Below are 26,423 nucleotides of genomic sequence, written 5' to 3'. Positions count from 1 at the left end.
CTGCCATTCAAAAGCTGTTAAATGCAGTGCAATGCAATACAACACCCGAACATACTTATACACATCTTCCTGAACTTTGTATTTAAGCAAGAATTATCGCAGAATTATCACAGAACCATTGTAAGAAGCTAGATATCATAACCTCTCAAACACTTGGTGAAAAGCTGTTTATGCCAATGAAAAATGCTAGCAGCTGAGCTTGATGGACCAGCTGCATGAGAAGCATGAGATAGAGTGTGGGGGTGGGGGAGAATTAGATTAATCCCTTCAGTATTAGTCTGACCCCTTGAAAATGGCAGGAATGGGTATGAAGGTTCGCTGCCATGAAGTAAAGCCAAGGAGATCAGCTAACAGCAACATCTGCTAGTCCAGGCAGGTTCGGCTGTAATCTTTACCGTTCCAGCTGGGGCCAGAGACTAAAGACTGCCAAAAAAACACTCATTCATAAGAAACAGGAACTCCACACACTGAAATAATGTGCTTAGGGGATGTACCAGGCAGAGGTGACATAAAGAGGCAGACAATGTGCTTTTTGGAAAGACACGGCAATTTCCCTGATGAGAAACGGGAAAATACAAATGCATTTTTAATACACAATTTTGTTATACACACTCCTAATTCTGTGTCAGTAACATATTATTCTGTCTCCATATCCTGTTAGGTAATGGCAGGATTATTAACAGGAAAGTATCCATACTCCTGGATGGAACTATTTTCTTTTGTAATGGCACTCTAGCAAAGCTTTTATATGACTTGGGAGTGTACCATCAACATGGAAATAAAAGTGATATTAAAGAAAAGCTCCTGAAATAGTGATACAATGCAGTTTTTATGAGTGTGTGGGCTGGGAGCTGCTTCTGAGTAGCTCTGATCCACTTACAGATTGTTTTACTCAGTCCTATTGAATTCAATGAAATAAGTTAGTCACAACTGGCTTTAGCCCACCACACCTCACTAATTGGATCAGATCTCTTAACTTCAGCCACGTGAGACAGTTGTTCCGACAGTGGAATTGCACACCACAGTAACCAAGGGAAAACCTTCCATGAGAAAGAGGTACAAATTGTGTGTTTTTGTAGTAACTCAGACTATGTAGCAGTTTCGGAATCCAATGGAGTGTGTGCTACAGAACAAACAGGACTCACAGATCAACCAGTGAGGCAGAAGATGTAAGGAAAATGATAGTGTGGGTATGGCTAGGTACTCCATTACTGTAGTGTCCCCACACTCCAGCATTCCTCGCTTTGTCGTTATTTTCTTTAGACTTTCAATATCCAGTCTGAAGATGAGAGTTCATGCTTTTGTGTAGGCCTCCCACATGAGCTTGATCTAAAATGCAGGGTTCTTGCTGACATCATGGGGCTATGGGAGGGCAGGAAACTCTTGCCTTCAGAGTCATTCTTGCTCATGTGAAGAAATCAATGACAGAGAGTGAAAGGGGGCTCAATGCTCTCCACCAAGCATGTTGACAACACTGGCTTCTACAAGAGTTGTTCATGGTTAGAGGCATACTGCCTCTGATGCTGGGGATAGCATTCAGCCTTGAAGACTAGTATTCATGTATTTTACTTGTCTTGTTTTATGTCTTTTATCTGTACTACTGCCACCATTTTTTAAAAAAATAGCATCTTGTTGAAGGAATATATAAGCATAGGTGCTGCAGGAATATATAAGAATAGGTGAGATATAAATGTTTAATGAAACAGGAGCTTCCAGTTGAAATTTAAGAGCATTGCATATCCCAGGGAAATGATATACAGTGCTGCCTCGCTTAACGACATTAATTCGTTCCAGCGAAATTACTGTAGAGTGAAACGTCGTAAAAGGGAAATTAAAAAGCCCACTGAAATGCATTGAAAACCATTCAATGCATTCCAGTGGGCTGAAAACTCACCGTCCAGCGAAGATCCTCCATAGGGGCAGCCATTTTTGGTTGCCTGTAAAGCGAAAAATGGCTCCTAAACACAGTGGGGAGCAATTTTGTACACCCGGTGGCCATTTTGAAACCCGACGATCAGCTGTTTTTGATTGTCGTAAAGCGAAAATCGGTTCCCGAAGCAGGGAACCAATCATCGCAAAGTGGAAAAAAACCCATTCAAACCATCATTTTGCGATCTCAAAAACATCGTCGTCAAGTGGATTTGTTGTTAAACAGGGTAATCGTAAAACGGGGCATGACTGTAATGTAATACAGAGAAGCCCAATGAATTGCATGCCATAGAAAGTGGCTAAAAACATAAGGAAATTCAGAAAGCAGAAGCACAGACTCCTATCACTTGAAACAGCTAGAGAATAATGCATGTTGTTATGTGCCATTTTATATCACTCCTGTTGTTGAAGATGTAGTTTGCCACTGCCACCCATTGTTTATTTCCATGGCTGATTTGATTCCAGGTCTTCTGAGATCCAACAGTCTGTTCACTACACCAGCTCACTAAGTGATTTCTTAACCAAAATAAATCTTAGTTATATACGTTATGCCTTCCCCCAGGCAGCATGAATAACCGCTTTGGGTTCAGCTTCATTACCAGGTAGTCAGTAGCTGTATCCAGGTCTTAGAACTAATCTGGAGCATTGAACCTGGGAATATCCAGAACAGGAAAAATGCTGGTAATATACACCACTTTGTGTATACTGAAACTTCATTGTATGTATAGTAAACACACTTCTAAATTACTTAAAAAAATTACAGTACAGTTTAATTTTTAATAAGATAGTTGAAATACATGTTTTATTACGTAGGGAGAGAACATTGAACTGCCAAAGTCCACAAAATAGTAGAAATCTCATGAGCGAACAAGAACTGGTTTGTTGTGATTCTCATTACTACTCAATATTACTGTACTGATGTGAATACCTTCATAATTTTTGCAACTCCTTTTTTAGAAAAGTTATTGTTCCTTCACAATTCTAATTCTGCAATTCTAATTCTGCAGAGGCAGCAATTAAAACAACAAGAAGGCAGATGGATGTTATGAGAGTCTCTAATGACACTAATATAGCACAGCACTGCTGTATTCCATGCTATCAGTGGAAAAGAGAATATAAAGCTATGGCATGCCCCATCCCAGCATGTAGATCTTGAGCTCTCAAGTTCTAGAGGGCACCAGTTTAGCCTGGTCAGCTAAAATGGAAACCACCCCATGGACATTTGCCCATGCTAGTTCCAGAGCCTCATTCTTCACAGACCAGTGAACAGCAAGCTGACAGTAACGGCTTTTGACAACTTCTGACCTAGGCAAGGGTCAAACCAATGACCCAAAACAGAGTAGTTTTTCTAGCCTGTCACCAACCCCCAAGAGCTACTCAGTTTGTCCTGCCTTCTTAAAAGACAACCCTACAAAGAATACCTAAACAGGTCCTGAACTGTATTTTAGCAGTAACCTTATCAGCATGCACTCCAGAGAAAGGCTCCTTTTTCCCCTCAGAGGAATCAAAGCCTTATTGATACATGAATTATGAATGAAACCTAAACCTTTTAAACTTTTAACCTGTGCATTTCTAAGGAAAGGTTTCCACAATGAATCTGGAGGGGGGGGGGATGGTTCTGTTTCTGTGAAGTGCCATTTCTCAGCAACTGAGAAGTTGTTTACTCCAGACCTAAGTATGTCAGTCTCAGAACACAGAATTTTCAAGCTGCAGTTGAATTTTGGATCTATCTAGCTGAAAAATAAGCGGGGGGCAATGAATGGATTGCTCAGAGCTCATCTTGACTCATTGCTAACATTTGCTTGTACATCAGCTGGGTTATTACTTTTCCCCTTCCTGATTTCCACCAGTTTTAAGAATTTAAGAATTCCACCCCAACCCTTGTATTTCCTAAGTCTTGAAAATATACACAACACTAAGGTCATTTAGAATTTTAACAGTGTCACTAAAGGTCCAACCTGAATCAGTCCTGTTTTACAATATATGAGAGGTATGAACCTCATAGGGGCTTTTTTGGGGGGGGGAGTTAACCCAGATTTGGCACCACTGGACACCACCCAAGGTCCCATCGGTGCTGGTGCTTGCTCTTTGGCCCACTCACTAATCTACTATTTTCTCTATAGTTTTATTTTACCTTACAGTGGAGAATACATTACTTAACATTTCCTATAATACTACAGTACAGTGTGTGCTCCTTTCAAGCATTTTGGGGGATTTAAAATGGCAGGTTTTGGGAACATCTATTGCACATTTTACTGTCATTGCCACCCTGGGCAAGACAATTTTATAAACACACTAGTTTCAACTCAGAAGGATCTCCCAGATGGTTCAAAACTTTGCTGATAGCTTCCTCAATCTTAGTTTTGTTTCTCAAACTAAATTTTAATAAGCTTAGAAAGGTGAATTTAGCCAGCTCTCAATTTTTGTCAGTTCTAAGAACTGTTGTCACATGAATGCGGATTTGAAGTATTGCTGTATTGAAAGTGTTCCAATCCCATTAATTTTACTAATCTTCACAGCACACTATATGGATGTGTGTTATCAGGTACTAATTTCCACACTGGATGCCAGGGTTAGCCCAATAAACCTTCATCAAAGGACTTGATTGCTCCTTGCCTATTTAATGTATAAAATATGAAAAAGACTTGTAGCTCAATCCTATTTCAACACTGGTGACAAGACAGCATCTTCCACTACACCTGAAGGAAACAGTGTGTGCATATAAAATTACATGGCAATTCAACTTCATCCATTTTGTGTCCCTCGGCATCTGCTACCTGATGTAGGTGATTTATCCTCTTTCCTGGGAGGATCAGATCTGGGAGAGGAGGGAATTTTCTGTTCTGGCCCTTACTGTGGGAAACATGGTGTTTCCCAAACAAACAGAAAATTTTCATCTTGTGAAGAGCCACCTAAAGATAATATTCAAACATATGTCTTTATTTTTCCCTATTTTTTATTTCACATGCAAGAATCTTCTCAAAACCATGCACTCCTTCATCCCCTTTGTAAAAATATCTTTATATGTTTCAGACCCCCTGTGTTTTAAAACAGCTGTAACCCACAATACTGAATGCTTGGCACTTTTAGGCTATTTAGCCATTGCCAGTCAAATAAACATATCTTTCAGGATTTTGCTCTGCACCTGACAATGATACCCTGCTTAATCACTGAATATACGTGAAAGAGAGGAAGAAAGGATTAACTGCAGCAAACTGCTTAGATTTTTGATAGCTAGAACTCCATTCAAAAGTTGAGATTTCTAGTTTCTCTTTCATGCCCATAAATGAAAATCTTGTTGCCCCATGCTGTCTTTTGTAGGATTCCGATTTCAAATCTGGAATTTCTGGTAACTGAAACTATTCCTTTTACTATCCCTTCTTTATACTTTTATTTGTTATGGGCTGTCAAGTTGGAACTGTAAAATGTAGAACAAAATGCTATAAGTATAATGTTGCAAAATGAGATCATTTCTTCTCTCTCGTTTACTTAAGGATGGCTCATTATGACTGCAGGTTTGCAAAAGAATGTATCACTTTGCAGGAGGCACTTCTGCTGCAGAAGAAGGAAAGAGAAACTAAAGCAAAGGGTTTTTAAAAAAAAAGTCTTAGTAGGCCATAAACTCTGAACAACTTGTCTGCATCAGTTTTATCATATCTCTGTGTGCACACTTAATGATGTGATGAAGCAAGAAATGCATTTTTAAAAAGAGAATAAAAAAAGCAAAGTTTAACTAGTGAAATGAGATTAACTAAGATTTGGAACCAATTAACTCTTTGCTACAGAATTAACAATTTCTGAGCAACCTCAGCTTTGCTCTGACAAGACAACAGCCTTTAATTTAAAGTCAAATTAATTCCAAATTGAAGACTCACAGACCTGTCCAAAGTTTGACTTGGATAAGGACAAACAAACCATACAGTACATACATACATACATACATACATACATACATACATACATACATACATACATACATACATACATACATACATACATACATACATATATGCTGGATGAGTGAATGCATATAGTGGATTAATTAAAAGGGCTTATGGTTGTGATTTGTTTCACTGTACACAGATGTAGTGTGTGTGTGTGTGTATACACAGAGAGACATACATATATACATATACAGTATATACATATACATATACATATACATATACATATACATATATATACACACACACACACATACATACATACACATATATACATATGTATGTACACACACACACACACACACACACACACACCATCTGTGTACAGTGAATGAAACAAATCACAATCATAAGCCCTTTTACTCCCATTAGAAATAAGTCATGAAAGGAGCAGTGTACAAGCATATGTAACCCCAATGAAATATTGGTTCAGCTTAAAGGGGTGGGACATGAGTGGAGTTATGAGTCACAGATTTTTTAATCAGAAAAAGTGGGAGATCTCAAAAAGGCCAGAGTTGCTTTTGCCACTTAAACTGCAAAGGCCCTTGGCAACTTGGACTAGGTATGATTCCTATATGTTTGTGTTGGAAGAGTGGATTCATATAGTGGATTCATTAATTGCATACAGTTGAACTGATATCTCATTTTAGGGTTTTGAAGAATCCACGTGTCGAGCTGATTCTTCCATGTACAGGACACCCAACCCAGTTGAGGAAGATGTCTTGAATTTTCACCTGAATTTGAGTTCAAAGGGACACTTGAATTTTGCAATTCGGCAAGCAATGTCCGTATTGCTGCTGATGCTGAGGATTTGGGTGCACAAATTGTAATATTTTGTTGGGCTATAATTGCTAATGTTGTTTGTTATACAGCTGAGGATAAGAAAAGACTCATTTTGTGAAATTGTGTTTTCAGGGCTCATCAGTAGATATTTAAGTAAGCACACAGCTCCCAACTTATACATATTGGAATTGCCTGAATCTTCCTCCTCCCAAACCAGCATCTCCACTCCCACAGAATGTTTGTATCTTTTTCCCTCATAGCTCTGGAAAATTCCGAGGGGAACCAGCGCAGGCGCTGTTTAACCCACCAGTGTGGATTCATAGAGAACCACGTTGAAGAATCAGCTTTTTAAAAACATGACCTTATAGCAAGGAATGGGGGTGCAATCAAGGCTTGAACCTCCCTCAAAGACATCTCAGTTTCAGCATAAGATAGAGATCACCAAGTTTTTTCCACTCCAGTTATGTTTTTTTTTTGCTATTAGAACCACACAGTGTGCTTAAAACCCCTGTGCAAAACTCATGTCTTTTCCTTTTTTAAAGCTAAGCATGCATACAATAAGCACAACAGGAAACACAAATGATCCAGCTAATGCTACTGTTTTTACTAGTTTGTGCTATAGGACAATAGTGATCAGTTTTTTCACTACTGTTCATTTTTTTATGAATGTGCAAAAGCCACTTGCAAAAGTGTACATATTTTACTTGCAGACCAACTAAATAAAAGCCTGCCAAGGCTCAAGGCAAGGAAAAACGTATTAAGTTTTTACTGTGCAAAAACAAATAAAGTCAGGTTTTACATCTATAGTAATAATAAACTATGAAGCTGAAGATACTGGTGGCATACAACAAAGTAGCAGTGTTTAGGGCTCCAGAGCAATGACCAAGTTATCTCTCTTAACATTCAAGCACACTTGATTTATTTATTCTAACTTACATGCTCTCCAGATGTTGTTGAACTGCAGTTGCTTCCATTTGTCACCAGAGTTTATGCTGTTTAGGACTGAGGAGATATCCAGCCCAACAACAACTGGAGGCTCACAAATTTTCATTCAAAGTTTAGAACATTGCATTTTAAAAAGAACTCACTGTGCTACTCTTCAATCCTCATTATTGTTGCCATTATTGTTACTGTTGTTCTGATCCATTTCATTTTGTGTTATTGTCACATGGGCATGGGATAAACACCAGGCTAGAAAAACAAAAATATTCTTTGCATTCCTCTGGTGGCCAATTCTGATATACCTTGGAAATATTTATAAAAACCCAGAGCAAAAGAATACTTCCCTTGACACTTAGGATTGATTTTTAAATGGCATTAAAAATCTATGTCAAAATGCTTCTAAAATACCTTGAAATATCCTTAAAATTACATTTGAAAGTAACTAGGTACTTTGTAACTAATTATATTACTCACTAGTATAACTTACTTGTAACTAGTTACATCCGTGCTCTCTAGTTTTATAGTAGCACAGTACACAAGACGTTAAGGTGCTACAGAGGAATGCACATCTCTGCAAAGAATGCTTGAAACTTTAACTCATAAAATACATCTATTTTTAAAATAAAAAATCAACCTCAAATATTCAGAGAGAGAAAACAGCTCACTTTTCAGTTTCCTGGGCCATGTGTATCAGCTCCCAATCATTTTCAGAATATCAGAACTTTGTACACCAGCAGAGCTCTTAGCCTCTTGTATTAGGTATACATTCAGGTTGTACCAATAACTTGTACAGATAGTGAGAAGCTAGAAACAGCAGCAATTATTAAAGTGTGTAACTTGAGGGGAATTGCAGAGTGGTGATAGCTTTGGGTCCTTTCCTGGCACAGGGTCCTTGTGAGTTGCTTTATCATGTGCTAATAATAGTGCTCTTTCTTGTCACAGACAGGGAAGAAAGAAATCAATCACCTATAAATTATAGAGATGGTGCAAGTTAATTTTTTTTAACCCACAGCCCCAACCAATTTCCAAATGACTTAACGCCTAAGGCAGCTTCGACTAATTTTGGTTTCCCTGTTGGCTCCTACTCTGTTTGCTTCAGTGGCTGCTCACAGTAACATCGGAACACAGAAACTTGTGTATGGTGGAATAAAAAAAAGAAGACACATCAAAATGACCTACAATCACCTAAAGAGATGATTAAATATAAGAAGATAATAGATGGAAAATTAGCATCAGTTGTGTTCTTTAGCCAAAGTAGAATTGCATCTTGGAGGCCTGCCCATCTTGGCTTTTACTAGCGATCTGCATCTGAAGCAACGGCTGGTGATATCTGTGGCTATCTGATTCATCTCAATGTCTCTTCCACAGTCAGACACAACTCTACGGTTCTTTCATCCCCTTTTTTTTGGGGGGGGGGGAATTTACAAACACCTGGATATCATCAGATTCCCAGATCAGCTTGGGTAAAAAGAGAAGGAGACTCTTGCTGAATCTTCTTTATGGAGCTGGCTAGCCAAATGCTTCCTAAGAAATCCGGAGATGGGGCAAGAAGGCAAGGTAACTCTCTAGGGAAGTTGACTGATTAGCGCCTGAAAGATGGTACTGCTAATGAATGTTGGATCTTTCTCCTTAGTGGGGACAGAGATGAGGACCTTCTCTGTTGCTGCTCCCAGACTCTGGAACTCCCTCCCAGAGGCCAGGCTGACCTCATCTCGGCTACCCATCCACAATCAGGTAATGTTCTCTCTCTTCAGGTAAGCTTTCCCTTAGTGACTGGCCACCTGACTGGAGTTTTTTAATGAATGGTTGTGCCTTGCTGCTTTAGATATGTTTTGGTGTTGCTTTTATTTACTGTATTGTTTTTAGTATGGTATTTTGATCCTTTTAAATATTTGTATACTCATTGCTGATAGCTTTAAACACTGTTTTTTAATACCATAAGTTGCCTTGGGTCCTTTTAAAGGAGAAAGGTGGGATAAAAATATTTTGGTTGAATAAATAAATGAATGAATACATGGAACAAGTCTGTACAAGGTACCTAATATAATTTTCCAAGGCAGCTTTCCCCAATGTAGTTTTCTCTAGTATTGTTGAAATGCAACTCTACAATTGGGGAATTTTCTGGTTGGAACTTATGGGATTTGTAATCTAAAACAGTTGAAAGGGTGCTGTAAGGTATGAGTTAACAGCTTGCCCGCCACCATGGGAGACCTCCCTGGGGGTCCCTGCCACCACGATCAGCGCCTTCGGAGGTCTCAAAGGGCTTTCCCCCCCGACATCAGAGGAAGACGTTTGAGACCTCCAAAAGCAAAATGGCAGGGAGAAAGGGCTAGAAATTCGAATTTCCCGCCCTTTCTCCCTGCCTTTTTGCCTTCGGAGGTCTCAAACTGTTTCCTCCGATGTCAGGGGGGGAAGCCCTTTGAGACCTCCGAAGGTGACAAACGGCTCCATTCGCAAAAAAAATAAATAAAAAATAAATAAAAAATAAAAAATTGGCATTGACTTGCGAAGGGAGCTCCATTCGCAAGTCGATGCCAATTTTTGCAAGCGGAGCTGTTTGTAAATCGAAATGTTCGTATGTAGGGACGTTTGTAAGTCGAGGGTTGACTGTATTAATAATCACATGTCATCAAGTCAATTGTGACTTAAGGCAACCTTTATTTTTTCAGGGGTTTCTAGGTACAGAATATTCAAAAACAGTTACCAGTCCCTTCTTCTGGGGAGGCCTTAGGAGTGTGACACTTTGCCTAAGGCTACATAGACTGGCTGTTACTCCCAGGAAGCACAGTGGACAAGTGAATTCCCAACTTCTGTTTCTGCAGCCAGACAGCCAACACACTGAGCTACTATCAAATTTTGCAAGGCATGTGAATTCTGTGTTCTCAAAACTGTGTTCTCAAAACAGAATTTTAATGATTGTGTATTGTTTTCTACTGCTATAGCATTGCAATGGGCAATAACATACCTGCACAAATTTCCTCTTTCTGTATAGCTGGGACGGTATCCTATACTGAATATGGAAAGCCTGCATGGTTTTTCCAAAACATGTCCCCTTTTCTTGTTCCTTTGTGCCAGGATAAAATTCCAGGGAGTTGTATGTGTTCTGTACTTTATTATCAGGGACGAAGCCCCAGTACTTATTCTGCAGGGGGAAGAAAATGCTGCAGTCTTATAGAAGTCTCTCCTATACAGTGGGATTTATTTCAATTACTAATGAAGGAATAAATCTGGGAGAGGGAGACATTTACTGCATCCTTACTCACACAGGCCTTTTGTGAACATGGGGTGAAAAAGGGGGAGGTGAAGCTTTGTGCGTTCCTGAATCTTGCTTTGCTAGTGTAATGAATCTGTAAGATTCTATTAAAGGAAGAGCCTACCTGTCAGGGAGGAAATTAAATTCTCCCCATGACTGTGTGCATTCCAGGCGCGTTGCCTCAACTGGGATAACACCTGTCAAAGTGAGGCCTTCTTGTCGCAGCAGGATGGCAAAGAGGCACTTGTTTGAACAGCAGGAAAGGCACACAGACAGGTTGGTGCCAACTCAGATCTGTAGAGGCCTATAGCGTCTGGGGGCCCTGCCGCTCTCTCCATGGGCAACGTTCCCAGAATTGAGATGAGCTGATTGCACCTGAGGGGATGGAGGGATGGGTGTTTGTAGAGAGCAGCCTGCTGCTTGCTGTGTCAGAGTATGTCAACACCGTGAAGCTGGGCAATGTTGCTAACCTTGCTGGGCTGTTGCAATGAGTCAAGAGGACATCAGGTGTGCAGCCCTTACCACAAGTAAGGAAAGAACAGTTGCTTTAGAAGAAAAATCTAACTATCCTTCATCGTAGATGCAGGTTGCCTTCAGGTTCACAAGCCCTCCCTCCTGTTTTTATTTTTACTAGGATCCTGAAGTCTGTCAACCAGAGCTAGTAGCAGTAATAGCAGTTGTGTGTGTGTGTGTGTTTGCATGTTGTGTAAGTCAGGGCAAACAATCTGTAGTTCTAGGGTTACATCTGGTTAGCATTCACAGGTGAGCTGTATCATGTTCCCTGTGGTTCTGGGCCAACATCTGAGAACAAAGTTTGGGACTTTTGCGATAGTACAATGACAGGACAGCTAGGGAAAGTGAAGATGGTCAAAATGATTTTTGGACCAGCATATTATGTAATGTACATGACATCAGTCTGGGTAAAACCCAGATAGTCAAATCATATGGCAAAAATAGTGCACAGCTAAAGTGTGTGTGTGTGTGTGTGTGTGAGAGAGAGAGAGTGAGAGAGAGAGAGAGAGAGAGAGAGGAGGGGATCTGTGCACAGTATCTGGCACCATTTCCACAAGGGCTCACATCCCACATAGCTTTATGTATAGCACACATGCAATATTGAGCTCTTTCCAGGCCCTACACTGCTGTTGTACTGTCCACAGGAAGGATTTTTTTTTTTTGGAGGGGGGTTGCAGGGGTAAGGTCATGCAATATTCTTGGCAAGACTTGTGGAACAAGAAAGTTCAGAAGGTGCAGGGCAGGCTCTTTACTCCCTGCCTTGCTCCAAGTGGCAAGGCCACTCAGGTCCAGCCAACCCAGTGGCTCCTTCATTCTCTTCTCATTCCTTGCTTTTTAAAAATGTGTCTGTGTTGTGCGAGTGAAAACCACATATAAACATCTCAGCCTGGTACCTGCTAGAAGTGAGCAAAGGTGGATTCGCAGGCTTAAAGCCCTCTCACCAACAAAAATTAAAATTTCTCCTCCTTCCTGCCCAGAGATTTGTCTCTCTGCCCAGAAATCTGGGAAAGCCCAAGAATTATTTGACGTCAATTTGCTCCCTGAAACCTGGCAACCCTAGATGTGGTCCTCGGCCTAATCTCTTGCTGGCCTCAGCTAGATTTCACCGCAAGAAATGAACTTGGACCTTTTGAAAGACTGATATGGACCCTTCTCAGTAGCTTGCTAGCTGCAGGAAAGAGATAGAGTAAGGAGACACAAGAGAAATGGCTTTCCGTTGCTGATCTGTAGTAGGCTGAAATGACAGCAAACCTTGACCCACTCCTTCTCCAAGCTTTGGACAGTTGCCTCACTCCGTCCAAAGCTTGGATAAGGACTGGAGACTCCTTTAGTACACCACAAACACTAATGCAATTTTAACAGATCTTGTTCTTCAAAGACCCAGAAGAGCAGTCGCTATTCAGAAAGAAAACTCCTCTGCCACCTGTGAGAGTAGGATGTTTGAATGAACGGACAATTTGCCTCATCCTGTGCTGTTCTGAGCAAGCACCGCCTGCAGAGAAAAAAAGAATGAAGAAGAAATAAATGGTGTGATAATAGAAGAAAGAGAAAGGGCAACCCAGAGAGTAGAAGCGCCCCTGGCAGCACATCATTAATCACAGCAATAGGATGAGCTTGAATCACACTGGAATGCAGAAATAACCAGAGGCTGCATTTGACCTCTTACTGTGGATTGGAGTGAAGAAGACGACTTTTTGAGAGTTGCTGCTGCCAAGAATTCTAGCAGCAAATATAAAGAGGAGAGCCAGGGGAGGATCACATCGCTTGCACAGACAGTGTCATCAACAGGCAACGTTTGGACATCACTGAAGATGGCCAAGTGACAGAATGAGCTGTGGGCACAGTCAGCTGAGCCAGTAACATGCAGTGATTAGTCATCCCTCCCCAAGCTGAGGTCTTCTAGAGATGAGCTGATCCCTGATTACTGGTGAGGTTGTGTGGGGCTGATGGAAGTAAGCAGCCCAAGTCCTCTGGAATCAGCAGTGGAATCAGAAAAGACTGAGTTATGTTCAGACTAGAACTGGAGGGACCTTAGCTGAAATTGTCATTCAGCCATGAAACTAACTGGGTAATGTTTGGCAGAGATGAAAATCCTGACTTGTCTCACTCTTATACATGACAAAGATGGACTGCAACCTTTTTCTCTTGATCTTGATTTTTCTGTCGGTCTCCATAAGAGTTCTCACATGATTTCTCAGAAGTAATACAGAATGCACAAAACTATGAAAGTGGGTGCTTCGTTTCATGGACTATTAAAAATTGGATGGGTTGTTTGCATCTGTTCATATAATCACAAAGTCCTGCAGTGTTTGCTCTGTGGGAGAAGGGAGCTTGTTTCTGAAAGGGAGGGAAAAGAGACGGAACCATTTTGCACATTTGCAGAGACCTTGAAAGGAAGAGGGAAAAAGTTGTTTCACCCTCCATGTGGAAATGAAGAATCCTTAAACATCTCTTCTTGAGATACCTCCTCATATTGAGACAGCCTGAACCAACAAAAATGGAGAATTTAGCAAGTATTTATCACACGCCTACCTGAACCATATCTTTCCATCAGACCATCAGGGACTATCACGTAGCTGCTTATATACCAATAAGGTTTCTGAAGAAAAACTAGCAAATGGGCCACTTGGCTATTTAATTTAGTATTTTGAAACACACTACTTCCCAAAAGCAGCAATCTGCATTTAAGCTGCAGCAGCATCAGTCCTAGCACCTAAAGCCATATTGTTGCTCTTACATAGCTCAGAGAGCTCATGGTGGGCCATTTCTCGCCTTGCGGCAGAAGGCTCTAGCATTGTTTGATGTTATTGCACATGGTAAAACCATTAAGATTATTGAGAGGGAGCTAAGATGAAAGTAGGGGAGAGCTCTGCCTGTGAGCTGTCAGCAGGGGAACTCACCCAGAGCCAAGGAGAGAAAGTGATAGATTTGTGGCCCCTCTTTGACCCGAGGTGGTGTTGACATGTCTAAACAAACAACGAGCCCTCTGGCATCTGTGAAGCTTCCTTCCCATTAAAACATAAATTTGCGTGTGTGTGTGTGTGTGTGTGTGTGTGTGTGTGTGTGTGTGTGTGTGTGTGTGTGTGTGTGTGTGTGTGTGTGTGTGTGTGTGTGTGTGTGTGTGTGTGTGTGTGTTCGTGTTCGTGTTGCTAACAGAGACAGCTCACATATACCAGAGACCTCAGGATATGGGTCTGATTCAGGAGGAACAAAGTAATCCCATGTGAAGAGTCACAGGAAGAGTTTATGAAAGTTCTTGCTAGTCCCTTGCAATCTACAAAGGTAACCATGCATGCAATCTCTCTTTGTTTGTTTGCCCCATTAAATAGGGAAGAAAACTGTGTATATGCTTAGGCCAAGGCTGCTGGGAACTCATAAATAATGGGCAAATTGGTAAGTCTCCAGTTGTGCTTGTAGCAGAGAGTCAGCTATAGTCTCTCTTCACATCTCTTTCTGTTTGAGGGCAATGTAACTCTTACATACTTGGCTGTCTGTGAAATGACAAGCCAGTTGCATACTCTGATTATTTCAAGGCTCTTTCCCATGCTCCAGCCTCCTTCAACTTTGATAAAGCTATTGATCATACGCAGCCTATGGAGCTGCTATCTGAAAACGGGTGATAATACAAAATGTTTCTTCAGAAATTGCTGGGATGTGTGCATTTGTTAGGAATAACTCAGTGACTGGAAGCATTAAGGCAAAGGCTTAAGAGCAGTAAAAGTAATCTAGCACATACATATAGGAAAAGCCTTTTGCAAAACAATCTGCCCAGCTTAGGGTTACACTCCACTGTAGCTTTCCTTTCCTCAGAGAAACAAGTTGATCTCACATAGTGCTCTGTAGAGAAATCAATGAAGTAAGAGTGCCGACAAATATGTAAATAAAAGAGCTGAAGCCCATAGAAATGACAGCATCCCATTTACAGGAACCCTCTGCTCCATTAAATTGGAAGTTTTCTCTCCAAACACAGACAAGGAAGCTATGTTTCTTTGCCATCTCTCTGTTCCCCAAAGCCTATTCCGCAGTCTTTTGCAGTGCAAAAGAACGTTAGGAATAATCCATGAATACTAAGGCATGAGAGGAAAAGAATGAATTCTGGGTGGTGGCTGATTTGAAATGAGAGTTCAGCTGTATGTTTTACATTTCAAAAAAACTAAATATACCAGAGATCCTTTTAAAAAAAAATCAATGATGTCTGATGGAGATCTCCCAGCTGTGCCCAGTGGTTCTGCTGTGACTTATGTAGCTTTGCCTGTAAACACTCAAGCCCACCCTCAATATTTATTGTCCTTTGTTCGAGACCACTGGTGTTTTCAAATAGCTCCTTGGCTGACCCTGCACCCGCCCTGTTGCCCCTGCCAGAGAAAGGCCATCTCTGAGATCCTGAGGTCAAGAGGGAGAAATGCAAGTAGAGTCACGAGGAACAATTTTCACCCCTGCTCCAAGTGTCTTGTGGGAACAGTACAAATCCCATTTGGTAAGGGAGGGGGGAGGAGGGACTTTCCAACAGTGCTTGAATTACTGAAGGTTGTTTGGGGAGGGGTGTGCTTTGCTATGTCTTCCAGTTACCATTTGTAAATGCAAGTGCATTATTTTTGGCTAGAATTGGAAGAGATAGTGTTAGACCTGTGAATTTCTTTAAGAGAGCCTTCCTCTCTCCCACAATAATCTGAACACTTCTCTCCATTATGGCTGCTACTGGAACTCTTCAAGTCATAACATCTCACATTAAAGTGAGTTAACGCAAAGGAAAAACATGTTCAACATTATGGAATGATGTAAATTCAAGGTCCAGCACAGCTCAGGCTGCCAGATATTTTAAGCAGCCAACACTGAATGTTTATGACTTGAAGTGGACATAGCCCTTATAAACCCTTTCTGACATAGTTAATGACCCTAGATTTCAGATTTTGATCTAGGATCTTTGTAGACAGCTCTGCATTGGGCAAACTTGTTCAACATACCAGTGCGGAGCCTGAATGTTTCTGCTAGCCATCTGCACAGCAGATGTAGGGGGCTGGATGCTGTCAGCAGACCACACAGTCTGCACGAGGAAAGGAGCAATATTACTGCTGAAGACTCCTAACTTCATGGCTCCATCTTTTCTCAAGAATTGTGTCTGACCTTGCAGTTGGTGGCAGCTAAAATGAATGGTTACATGAATGTTCAAATGCGTGCAGCAAAGGCAGGCAATGCATAGCCCTCCAGCTGCTTTTGGATTGCAACACCCTGTAGCCAAGGGATGATAAGATTTTTGCAGTCCAACCACAATGACCAAAATCCTATTAGAGACTTACACTGTCATTTGTGTAATTGTGTAAATCATGGTGCTGAACTGCTGCTAGTTAACACATTGCTGGTCCTGTTCCACATTGCATGCCAGCAATGTTGACTTGGTGTCTCTGTGATGAGAAATGTGAGCAGTGGCAGTCCACCCCCATGATCAATGCAATCATGCTGGTTGTAAATCTTCAAAAGCATTCTGACCATATTCTTGAAGAGGCCAAGTTGTCCACACTTACTCTACAAAATATTCAGGAATGTTTATAAGAACACTAACTAATGCATTTATTGATACATATGTTTTTCTGGGCCAACATGTGCTTTATCTGAAATGCAAGTGTAAATCTCAGTTGGCAGGTATGGATACGCAAACACACAAAGGGAAAAATGAAAAACAATGGTTCAAATAGCTATGACTTACAAAGATTGCAGCCTGTGAAAATGCAATTCAAGGTTCAAATATAAGCAAAAGAAGTAAAATGAGAATTCAGAACAATAGTGAATGGTAATGAACATAATAATCCTAACAGCTCTGTTGGGCTATATGTAATATGAATATATTTTGTATAGCCTTTCCCCAATGCCTGTGCCAACTTTTACCTTTTAAAACGCTTTTTTCTTTGTTTGGTTTCACTGCTAGTGGCAACGTGCACTGTTCCATTCTGCTATACCATTTCCATTCAAGGGTATTCAACTTTTAAAAAGTGAAGACATCAGCAAGAAAAATTCCTCCTGCGGGCATGCCTGCCATCACAACCCCCCCACCCCTGGCTAAGGTAGTTTGAGGCATCATATTTGTCTACACATTTCTACTATGCTTTGGGCTTCAGACAAAATATTCAAGGCAGCTGATGAGATGAGATTAAAATTAATAAAGTAACTAGTACGGAGTGAAAGTGCAACAATCTCCATTAGGTGGCCACAACTCACTTTGGCTGCAGTTGACGTTTAAAAGAATAAGTATTGTCTAATTTTTTTAAAGTTTCTTTGCAGGGAGGCCAAACAATAGAATTCTGTACTTTTTCATACTGGACAAAAGGGGACTTCCATTCCGGTATCTGGCACAATCAAAGCCCCACTCAGCTCTGACCCCAAACATAAGGCCATGAACAGAGAGACCCAGCATGCAGTTTACCTATCATTGCTTAGAAGACTAGCAGCTCTGCTAATTTTGCCTGATAAACTCCTCTAGAGGAGTCCTTGCTCAGAACCCCCTGCCATGCTCAGTCTCTCCAAATGTAGTTTCAGAAGAGGTAGCCATGTTAGTCTGTTTAATTGTATTTTCCAAAAAATAACAAAGCAGAAGTCACTGAAATCAGTCCAGAAAGATGCAACAACTGGGGTAGCTCTCTGACCCAGCTCATAACATGTTTCCCAGTATCATAAACCATAGGGCAGCAAGCTATGGTAATCCACTAAAAACACAGCAGCCATATTTTCATCTGACCTGTATCTGTCTTACAGGCTATTTCTTCTGTGTTGCTATGTTCTAAATAAATGCAATTTTCTGGATTTTGGCAGAGAGGAATCCCAAGATTCCATAGCTGATAAGTTATCTTAAAACAATTATTTTTATATACAGTGGACCTTCTACTTACAGAATTAATCTGTGTAACATAACAGCTCTGCTCTCACCTGTCCGTCACAGCTGGGAAGGGGAACATCAGCCAATGAGAGGATGGAGGGTGGTGCAGAAGGGGGAGGAGCTGGATTATATAAAGGGGGTGTGTGATGTGTGAGAGGGAGAGTTTGGAGAGATGAGATAAATTGTTTGAGAGAGTGAGATAGATCTGTGAGAGTTAGTCAGTGAGGGAAAAGTCTGTGTGAGGTACAGTAAATGAGACACGTGATTTAAAACTTGATTTACTACCTGTGATTTACTTATTTTATTTTGTCAAATCAATAAACGACATTTTGTTTTAGAAGAAACACTTGTCCTTTGTGATTACTGAATAAAGTTGGTGGCAGCAGTTTGAAGAAGAGTAGTGAGCACTCTGGGAGGCCTGAGTTGACAGAGGCTTCAGAGTGGCCCGCTACAATCCGTATTGGAACGGTGGCTGCAGGTCGAAAAGTCTGTAGATCGAGTCCTCATTGACCTACAATGCATTGAAAACCGATTAATCCCATAACTGGCCATTTTTGTTCCATTTTTGTTCCATTATGGTTTTTTCCTGGTCTGTAGGTCGATTCTCTGGCTGCAAGTCGAATCTAAAATTTTGTGACCACAGAAGTCTGTAACTCTAAAAGTCTGTAAGTTGAGGGTCCACTGTACACATCTTAGATACCCAGTGCGTTATAGTGAACAGGATGATGGAGCAGGACTCAGGAGGCCTGGGTTTGAATCCCTGTTTAGCTATGGAAACTCACTAGGGTTGCGGAACTGCTAAAATCAAACCTTAAATATACCACTTAGCTTGAAAGCCCTTATTAGGGTCACTATACACTGATTCTGTCTTGACCGCACATAAACATTTATACTTCTAAGAAAGAGACCTGCTGTCTTCATAGTTCCAACCTGCTATCGTGCATACTGTGCTTCTTTGCTTATAATACCACTACCTGCTCCAGTGACAGGCTTGAAAAAAACGTGAAGTGTGAAAATCCAAGGTTTAATCCATAGTACCTTTTTTTTTTTTTAAAGGAGATGATAGTGAAGGCTGCTACCTTAGAGAGCCACTGCTAGTCACAGTAAGCAATACTCAGCTAGGTGGGGTAAGGTTTTCTTGACCAAATTCTAATTTGGCTAGGATCATGGAGTCCACATTTCAGCATCGTTGTCCCCAATGCAGTAAATGCCCTTTTTGTGCGGGTAGACATGTATAGGATTGCACTGCAACCTGTACATTTTAAAAAGTTGAACTTCTAGTTCAAACTATGCTATGGCCAATTTATGGGATCTGTTAAATTAGATTAACAGGCTTTCATACAACCCATTGTTCCTGTGTTGAATTACTCCATATACACTCTGCAGGGTAATGGTGACCACCCTGGTACACTGCATTTAAGAGGCAAAGATGGAGTTGTTAAAACACATTCATAGATTTTAAATTCTTAAGTTTTATTCTCCTTGTGGGATCAGCCAGGTAACATAAACTCTCCCTAACACACACAAAAATGTTGTGACATTTTAAAAACTAACACGCCTATTATAGCATAAGATTCCACATACTGTAGTAGACTTCTTTACATGCAACCATTGATGTAATCCTTGAAAGCTTGTGTTTGTAATAGTTGTCATTCTTAAGGTAGCACAAGACTCTTGCTGTTGCCACTGCAACACAGATGAGCATGGCTACCCCACTGGAAACTTTTCCAGGCAATTCTTGCTGCAAGCGCTGAGAAAGTCTGGATGTAGCACATTTCAAACACGTTCACAGCAGATGCTTGTCAAGTCCTGCTTACTCATCACTTGGCTAAGCAAGCCATATTTCATCTTCAGTAGCTAATTCCAGCCCCTTCAACATTTTTACTGCTGGCTTGAATCCTCTCCAAGTTGGAATCTCTCCCTAATTCTAAGGTATCTCAAAATGACTACGTAATAAAAATGCACTTTGTATTAGGAAAAAAAAATTATGCTTCCTCTTTTTAGCAGAGTGTGATGCCAAAATTGCATCGGGTTTTCTTTGTTTGTTTTTTAACTGATCATCTTCAATAGTAAATACAAAATCAAAAGGCACCCATTAGTGCTTACTGCCCCATAGCACTTAGAATACTAACTGGGCAGTTTACAGTTTAATTATGCAGGTCACACAATGCCACCTCTCCAGTATTAGCTGGGTACTCTGTTTACCAACCTCAAAAGGATGGAAGGCTGAGGGAACCTTGAGCTGGCTACCTGGGACTGAACCAGGGGTTTAAGGAGAGTTTTGGCTGCAGAACTGCAGTTTAACTACAGTGCCACAAGGCTTATAGTAAACAGCTTTATCTACCAATGCACTGGTCAAAATCCTGTTGCTTTGCACATGCTCAAAATCCAGGCAGGGGCTGAAATCCCCTTTCACTTCTATTCAAATGGCATAACTTTTGAAGGTGGTTTCCTGCAAGTTAAGAAATCTCTGAAAACATTATCAGTTGCACACTTAGTTGTGTGATTCAGCGTGCAACACATAATGTCTATGGACATTTCTTAACTTGAGTTACAGGTGTACCTCGGTTTACGTGTGCCTCTGTTTACATAGTTTTCAGTTTACGAACCAAAATCTGTAAGAAATAATGCCTCAGTTTACATTTTTATGGTTTTTTTTGTTTGTTTTTTGGCTGTAAGAAAAGGATGCATCATGCCTCGAAGTTTCTAGCACCGCCCCTGTTGCTACAGCAATCCATGTTCCGGTTTATGTAATTTTCGCATTATATTAATCCAGGATGACGGATTAATTTTGTAAACTGAGATACTGCTGTAATTCAGCTCCAAAATCTTTTGTGTAGCAGAGCAACAGGATTTCAGTCAGGGACTTGTTAATTGCTGTAAGTTATGTCAGTCACCTTCCACAGACTTAATTGAGCAACAGGATTTGGGTAACTACTTGGAAACAATTGAAATGTTATGACGGGGCATGTTTCAAACATTACTTTTTTAATGGTTAAATATTGTCTTTCAATAATGTAATCTACCATGGGTCCTTTTAAAAGAAAAAGGCAGGGTAAAAATAAGTAAGTATTTTAAGCAATTTGTTTTAATTTTAAGCCTTCAACAAACTGTAGTCACAATTTGTTAATCCAACAAGTTGCCTCAAAAATAACTATGTTTGTTACTTTTAACTACTTTAAAATACATATACTGTAAATGCTATATAGTCTGGTACAAATATACTCTTGTTCTGTTTACCTTGTTGGCTACATACTCATAACACAAGCACAAGTCAAAACTCTCAAACCATGTGATATTTCCCTCCATTTAGTAAGGCAATCCTTCATAACTATAAAAGTAATTTAAAACTTACAGTTACACTGGAAAATGAAGGAAATTATCCCTTAAGTTACAGTTACAGCTGTAACATAAGACATAAGCTGCCCTTTACTTTCATACAAGCATTCTTTGCAACTTCTTTTTCATTAGATGTATTAGATGTTCCTTACTGATCATCCTGTTTTCTGTCTTTCCCTGCAACAGCACTTCCTCTTGCTTTTCTCACTACAGTACATCCCCACTTCTTCCTTCTTTTCCTGATTTGGACAACTGATATACTCCAAGCATTTTTCCAGATGTAAAATTCCATCTTTATCCCAGGTTTGTGCAAGTATAATGGACAGATGGGAAAAGACATAATAAGACTATGGAAAATTCATTCCTGCTCTGGAGGTAGAGATGATTCTAAAGAGTAGCAATCAAAGCTTTCTACAAGATGACAGCTGCTTTTGAATGACGATAGAGAAATAACACACAGGTCTTTCACAAAACCTCAGTTCTGAAGCAGCTTTGTCACAGTTTCTGAACAATCACTGCTGTTCTGGGAGACTAAAATGGGCTTTAAATTTACTTGCTTGGATTTATTAATAGCCACTGCTCCCATCTTTCTAAAAATCAGTCGTTTAGCTAGCTGTGATACAGGCTTTCTCCTTTTATTTCTGCAGTTTGGAGAAGAGAATGCCCCATCCCAACTGAGCAACTTAATCAGGGGGAAAATGGCTTAAAATCTTAATTGTTCTGAGAAGCAAAATTCCTGTGTAAATCTTGTCAAATTTCAACATTGAAACTGGCATCTGAGAGTATCTCCCTGACCCACTGGCAACAACAGGGCAATGTGCTAGTTACATGCAGTGGATCTACACACTCCAGCAACAATATGAATAGCAGAATAGCAACTGAAAAGTAAGAAGTCAAAAGTATAATGAGTTCCTCTCGAAATAATGTTCCATGCTCTATTTTTAGTAAATACACATAGGACTGTAATGTAAATAAGAAAGCAGCTGCTTAAATTAAGGTATAAAGCAAGCCATGAGAACAAATCATTCCTAAACAGTCCAATAGTTAGCATATCACACATCTCTTTTTTCCATTTTAGAAGGCATGTCTCCTGTCTTCTCCCTTTTGTCTTTCCGGAGCAAACACTGCAAATGGAAGCCAAATTAAAAAGAAAGTGTTTGGCATTGTCTAAGCTTTTGGTATTCCAGAACAGAGAACTCAGAATGCCTGGTCAGCATATACACTGTCAACAACCTACCTGTCTAAAAATTGAAATGGTGATTGAAGGCTATACTGTGCTTGCTATTTCTTTCTCTCTCTTTAATGAGAAAACCTGGCAGGTCTTTTCCTAGCTAGGTAAGCGGGCATCATCATCTTTTTTCCTTGACAGTGGAACAAAGAAAGATGCTACTGAAGCATCATTTTTACCTGAAGCTTGGAGCTGCCACATGATTAACTGCAATGCTTTCCACATCCACATTGATGGAAACACCTCGCTCTGACCTTATTTAGTAAGTGTTGCCATTTTGAGGGTACCTACTGAAACCCAGGTGTGCACCTGTACATAGGCCTGTGAAACCAAGTGACTCAGATGGGTTTATTGTAACTGCCTCCTCAACATCACAATGCAACAAACATAGGGACCAATGGAAGAGTGTACCATTCATTCCCAGCAAAATTTCCCTGCAGAAGCATGATTATGAGTGTGCCTATGGAGGGGAAAGAGAGTCCAACATCACCTAATGAGATCAGGGATTTCTAGAACCATAAGGAAAATTTGCATCTTCTGGTTCAATTCCTTGGTTTAAGGCAGAAACTTTTCTTATGTAACCCTCAACCCAAAAGTTAGCCCAATAAATGTGAAGGCTTGAGGCCACAGTGGGTGGCCAATTGATCTGCTTAGCCTTTAGCATGCTGCAAAAGATTCCAGACAATTTCTACAATATGTCCTCAGCTCCTGTGGGTCATTTGCCAAGAAGACCTCTTGGCTTCATTGGTGGTCTGCATGCAGTACACTCTAGAAAGGGACATCATGGGACTTCATTTGCCCATCAACCATAACCAACAAGGATAAGGATGATAAGATTTGGTGTCCAACAACATTAGAAATCTGCATTTTCCTCACTGATTAGAACACAAAAATAAAGTGTTACCTGCTAAACATGTCAAGCCAAGAGTCTGTGTCTCTGTATACCCATAGCAAACACTGCTCTGCCTTTTTCCCAGGCCTATTATGTGTTTGTATATTTGTGTATGTGTAACTAACTGCATTTCTTAACTATATCAAAACCAAATCTGGACCAGGGTCCTACTGAACACTGGTGAAGCATAAAGCTCTGCCAGCATAGTAACATGTGATCCCCTGCTTTGTGCAAGTATTCCCCTTACACAAGAGGAGTTTTGTAATTGAGAATAGTGAATGTATTAAGGCACTTACACTGTGGCCATTGCACAAATGTGTTGTCATTGTATGGTATTGGCCCTGAAGCTTGCCCTGTAATTGCTTGACACCAGATTGTGCACAAGCAGTTCATAGCAATCTAAACCATTGTACTAAAGAGCAGCTTTCTTCTTTTTCTTTTTCTTTTTTCTTTTTTTTTCTTCTTCATCATCATCTTCTTTTGAATTAGCTTCAGAACATGGCTAGCAAAGTGCAACACAATACTGGAAGCCTCTATACATGGAAGAGACCTGGTGAACCACTCACTACTTCCCTTATATCTAAAGCATATGCAAAATGGAGACACACACTATTATGTTAAAAATCTGAAAACTGTGGATTGGTTCATAGCCAAACGCTTGGGAGTATTTGAAAGAAATGTGGCTACATCTCTAGATGCTTATTGGTATTAACATTGGCCAAATCTTCAACAGCTTTCCTCCCTTAAAGTAAAACACATGAACCGACTGTGCTCCAGGGATCTGGAAAGGGGATAATGCGACTTCTGATCTGTTATCACGCTTCATTCCCGAGCATCAGCAGCCACCAGCTTAATTCTTCCCTTTTGAATGCCCTTTAAAGCTAAGCTAAACTTCTTGTTACAAAGAATAGCCGGGCTTGAGCTGAGGGTGGGGGGGAAAGGTGGGGTGAGTAAGAGATGAAAGAAAGATTTGATGGCAGAAAAACTGTTAATTCCTTTATTACTGAGACAGTGACAAAATCTTGCAAAAGGGGGGAGAAAAAAGAAACTTTATCCGCTTTCATGGTAATTATATTCTCATTACTCACAGCAAATCCAGACCTCCTTGGAAAGCAAAGCGAGCCCTAATCCTGTTGTGGGATCTGAACAGATGCAATTTTATCCAGGTCTCTCCCGCTTCTAGCACCCCTCTGTGCCCTTATCAGCTGCCCAAATCAAAGTGCCTCTCTATTTTTAACCCACCCTTTGTATTAATAGGAGCCTTTTATCAGTTGTGACTGAAAATACGGAGAGAGAAAAAGAAAAGGAAACCCAAGCAGCTATCTATCCAGAATGCTAGGAATTGTATTCTTAGTTTCTAAAATAGGAAGATATATATATTCCTATATATATAATTTTTTGCTTCTTAATAAAAACTGAGACGTACCCTGATATTTTCTCAGGCACTAAAGGAATATAAAAAATTATTGGTTTACAGAGAGCAAAAGAAACTTTAAAGCACATCTTGCACAGAATATAACAATGCTTCTAATGTGTAGCACTCTGATTCAGGGCAGTTTGCAGCTCATCCATCTATTCTGTAAGGGGCTGGAAAGGCTTGGGGAAGAAAAGTGCAAAGGAGCCCAGTGCTGCAGCCTCATTGTTAAACGTCTGTCTTTGTGCAGGCCAAAGACTACATTCAACTGGTGATCCTTTCTTGGAGACCTTCTCTAACTGAATTTATCCAAAGCATTCTACATATTCTTGTTACTAGACAATGGCCAAAATCCTGTTGCTAGTACAGTAAATCACACTAGAGTACACCTATTCAATCAATATGGATTTATTAAGTCAACTTCTCTGTAAATTCATTGATTCAGTGAGCCTACTCTGTGTCTCACTATACTAAGTAAAAATAAGACAAAAATGTTGTGGCACAAGTCCACTTCTTCAGTTAGAGTAGGCCCATTTGAATCAATGGAACTTAGAAAATCAGCATTGATTCAGTGGGCCTGTTCTAGTATGATTGACTACACTAATTAACAGGGTTTCAGTCAATATATAAACAGCGGATCCAAATGAACATGATAGACTCTGACGATCTTCTGTTCAATATTCATGGGAAGGATCACTATGTAATACAGTTGGCCCACTGCAACCAGGAACTATTGCCCCACCTACTAGCAAATCCAACAAATTGGTTCACACAACAGCCCCAAACAATGAAGGCCATTAGCTAAGATCACAAAATGCTGAGAAGATGAGGTAAGGAGATAGTCTGACTGCAACCAAACAAGAGCAGTTGCTGGAGTCTGAGGAAAGGCCAACTGACATGCACAGATCCAAAAGAATCAGTGGACTAAGGCTGGAACAGTTCTGGAGTTTGGAAAGGAAAGTACTGCTTTTTCCCCAAGCTATTCTACAGAAACAAGTGGCTTACTATAATGGGCACCAGCATGCAGATCGGAGATTTCTTGGATGAATTCCAACTGACCTTAGCAACTATTATATTTAAAATAATTATTCTGCTGCTCAAATTTAGTTATTTGGCTTCAGGCCTAAGCACACCTTCCTTATTGCTTGCAATCATGTTATTGTTTTTCTTTCTTTAATTACAGGCACAGGAATCCAAAACGTTATCTGAACCATAGCATGTGGATTGCTGAGGTGTAATATTTTGCATGACAAATATCCCACCTCTAATCCCACACATGCTGCAATTAGGCTACAAAGAATAAAACATAATATAAATG

The 26,423-nt window shown here is 40.3% G+C and overlaps 1 protein-coding gene and 1 long non-coding RNA gene across 3 annotated transcripts in view; one reads left to right on the top strand and one right to left on the bottom strand.

Annotated features, from left to right (window-relative positions):
- PLXNA2 (plexin A2) overlaps positions 1 to 26,423 on the bottom strand; it is a 520,505-nt gene that overhangs the window by 390,163 nt on the left and 103,919 nt on the right. The window lies entirely within an intron of this gene.
- On the top strand, positions 7,001 to 26,410 carry LOC144588665 (uncharacterized). The gene is made up of 2 exons (XR_013544314.1): positions 7,001 to 9,332; positions 10,268 to 26,410. It is a non-coding gene; the product is annotated as an uncharacterized LOC144588665 (long non-coding RNA).

Source organism: Pogona vitticeps, chromosome 4 (genome assembly GCF_051106095.1).
Source record: "Pogona vitticeps strain Pit_001003342236 chromosome 4, PviZW2.1, whole genome shotgun sequence".
NCBI lineage: Eukaryota > Metazoa > Chordata > Lepidosauria > Squamata > Agamidae > Pogona > Pogona vitticeps.
Note: the sequence above shows the minus strand (reverse complement) of the source record. Positions and strands in the feature narration are given on the sequence as shown.